The sequence below is a fragment of the Theobroma cacao genome, chromosome 2 (assembly GCF_053813885.1).
Source record: "Theobroma cacao isolate CCN51 chromosome 2, ASM5381388v1, whole genome shotgun sequence".
NCBI classification, from domain to species: domain Eukaryota; kingdom Viridiplantae; phylum Streptophyta; class Magnoliopsida; order Malvales; family Malvaceae; genus Theobroma; species Theobroma cacao.
Window position 1 is genome coordinate 31,834,522 of NC_142640.1, and position 3,294 is coordinate 31,837,815.

At 33.6% G+C, this 3,294-nt stretch overlaps 1 non-coding gene across 1 annotated transcript; it reads left to right on the forward strand.

Moving 5' to 3' along the window:
* Positions 1–2,590: 2,590 nt before the first annotated feature.
* On the forward strand, positions 2,591–2,697 carry LOC148764163 (small nucleolar RNA R71). The gene has a single exon (XR_016024882.1). It is a non-coding gene; the product is annotated as a small nucleolar RNA R71 (small nucleolar RNA).
* Positions 2,698–3,294: the final 597 nt, after the last annotated feature.

Below are 3,294 nucleotides of genomic sequence, written 5' to 3' on the forward strand. Positions count from 1 at the left end.
AATATCTCTTGAGTACCTTAGCAAGATTCATGACACAATCATTAAAAAAATTTTCAAAAATAGAGAAATCATCCATAAATACCTCTAAACATTGTTCCATCATGTCTGTCAATATGACCATCGTGCATCTTTAAAAAGTGACAAGGGCATTACACAATCCAAATGGCATTCTTCTAAATGCAAAAGTACCGTAAAGACATGTAAATGTAGTCTTTTCTTAATATTCAGGGGCTATGGCAATTTGAATGTACCTAGAATAACCATTGAAAAAGCAATAATAATCCTCACCAGCCAATCTATCCAACATTTAATCAAAAAAGGGAAGAGGAAAGTGATATTTTTTTGTAGCTTTGTTAAGCTTGTAATAATCATGCAAACTTTCCTCCTAATCAATGTTCTTGTAGGAATCAATTCATTATTGTCATTGGAGACCACAATCATTTCCCCTTTCTTTGGTACACATTGTACTAGACTTATCCATGTGCTATTAAAGATTAGATAAATAATTCCAACATCCAACCACTTAATGATTTCTTTTTTGACCACTTCTTTCATGACAAGATTGAGTTTTCATTAATGTTCAATTATGGCCTTGTGGCTATCTTTAAGGAGAATCTTGCGCATGCATATGAAAGTGCTAATTCCCTTAATATCTACAATGGTTCATCTTTTTGTTTTCTTAAACTCCCTAAGTACTATCAACAACTTGTTTTCCTGTATGTTAGTAAGAGAAGTAGAAATAATAACTAGAAGAGTAAAAGAGTCTCCAAGAAAAGCATACCTCAAGTGTGTTGGCAAAGGTTTAAGTTCCAAGGTAGGTAGTTCTTCAATTAAGGGCTCAAAAGCTGGCATTAAAGAAGATGAAACATTTAAAGACTTAAATTAGTGATTAAATTTAAATCTTAAGTGAGCATCTAAAAAATTTGAATATTCAAGAAATTCAACATCATCCCTATTAGAATTAGCAACTAAGCATGCTTCAAGTGGGTTAATGGGATATTCTTTTAAAATTACCACATTTGTTAGACTACTTACCAAATTCACAAAAACCATTCTTCAGATTCCATGGGAAATTTTAAAGTTCTAAAAATATTGAATGTTACCTGTTGGTCTTGAACTTGCAAGGTACGCTTACTTTTTTGCACATCAATTAAAGCTCTAGCTGTTGCCAAGAATGGTCTTCCAAGAATTATCAAAATTTGCCTATCTCATTCCATGACAAGAATCACAAAATCAACTGAAAAGATAAATTTATCGACCTTGACAAGAACATCTTCAATGATTCCTTTTGGATAAACATAGGAAGAATCAACAAGTTGTAGTGTCACAAAAGTTTGCTTGCATTCCCCCAAACCAAGTTTTTCAAAGATCAACAATGGCATCAAATTGATGTTTGCACCTAAATCAATTAAAACTTTAGCAAAGAACAAATTATAAGGAATTGTGAAACTACTAGGATCTTTAAGTTTTAGTGGATATTTATTTTGAAGAATTGCACTACATTCTTTTTTAAGTAACAGTCTCAAACTCACCCAATTTTCTTTTCTTGGAAAGAATGTCTTTCAAGAACTTGACATAACTTGGCATTTGTTTCAAAGCTTCAATAAAAGGGATATTTATGTGTAGTTTCTTGAAATCATTGAGAAATTTCTAAAACTGCTTATCAAGCTTTTGCTTTTGAAACCTTTGATGGAAAGGTGGTGAAGGATGATTTACTAAGACTTCACTTGATTTTCAACTTTCCCATCATCTTTCTTTTCAATTTCAACTTCATTCCCAACAATTACCTTTTCATCATCAACATGTTTTTTGAAGATTCAATTGTCTTTTTACTTGCCCCTTCAACCTTGTTTCCACTCCTTAGAGTGATTGCCTAGCATGGTTCCTTACCTTTGGGATTGGCTTGAGTGTCACTTGGTAAGGCACCTTCGGGCCTATTATTTATGGAGTTAGCAAGTTGGCCTAATTGAGTCTCAAGATTTCTCAATGAAGCTGCTTGACTCTGAATGATGGCATCATTCTTTGTCATGTATTGCAGAAGAACATCTTCCAAGGTAAGTGTCTTTTTAGGGAAAGAAGTCTAGCTTGTTATGGAAAGCTAAGAGGGATGATTGGCCATGGATTTAAAGGCTCTGGGTTGTTATTCCATTAAAAGTTGGGATGGTTCCTCCAACCAGGATTATAGGTGTTGGAATATGGATTATTCTGTTACTTGTTGAAGTTCCCAACAAACTATACCGATTTAGGATTAGATGGACTATGATCACTCGAGTGCCCTACTCCACACAAATCACAAGTTATAAAAGAGTTTTGGATAGCATTTACTCCCGTTGTATCAAATTTCTTTACTAATGCAGCTATTTGTGCAATGAAGGCATTAAGTACATCAATCTCATAAACATTAGTAGCTTTTCTAGGTCCAGATCTTTCTGATGGCCATTGGTAATTATTGGATGCCATCTCTTCCAACAAATTATAAGCCTCATTAGGATTCTTACCTATTACTGCCCCAACAGCTGTAGCATCGATTATAGCTTTAATTGAACTGATCAACCCATTATAGAATGTCTGAACTTATAGCCATTTTGGAAGCCCATGGTGTGGACATCTTTAAAGTAAATCCTTAAATCTCGTCCAAGATTTATACAAAGATTCACCATCAAATTGTGTAATAGCAGTTATATCATCCCTAATATTTGCAATCTTAACTAGTGGAAAGAATTTAGCTAAAATTTTTTTAGCCAAATCATCCCATCTAGTGATAAATCCGTTGGAAGTGAATTTAGCCAACACTTCGCCTTATCCCTCAATGAAAATAGACAAAGTCTCAATCTAATAACACCATCAATTAGCCCATTACACTTGAAAGTGTCACAAATTTTTAGGAAATTCACAAGATGAAAGTTAGAATCATCACTAAGTAATCCACCAAATTGAACTGATGACTGAGTCATCTAAATGTAAGCAGGCTTGATTTCAAAATTATTTGCATTAATGGGAGTTCTTTTAATGCTTGGGTGCAAGCCTTGCAAGAGAGGTAAAGCATAATCTCGCAAGGACTTGTTCTCTTCAGGAATCTGATTAATGTCATTGTTGCCGTTATTGTTGTTATCTTCAACCATTATTTGGTTGGGAGTTGTAACTTGCAAATTTTCCCTTCGAAGTCTTCGAAAAGTTCTTTCCATCTCTAGATCAAAAGAAACAATATTCAAGTTTCTTCTCCTTTACATACAATGACAAAAGATACTTGAAAATACAAAAAAAAAATTTTGAAGTAATACTAACTTTGCTTCA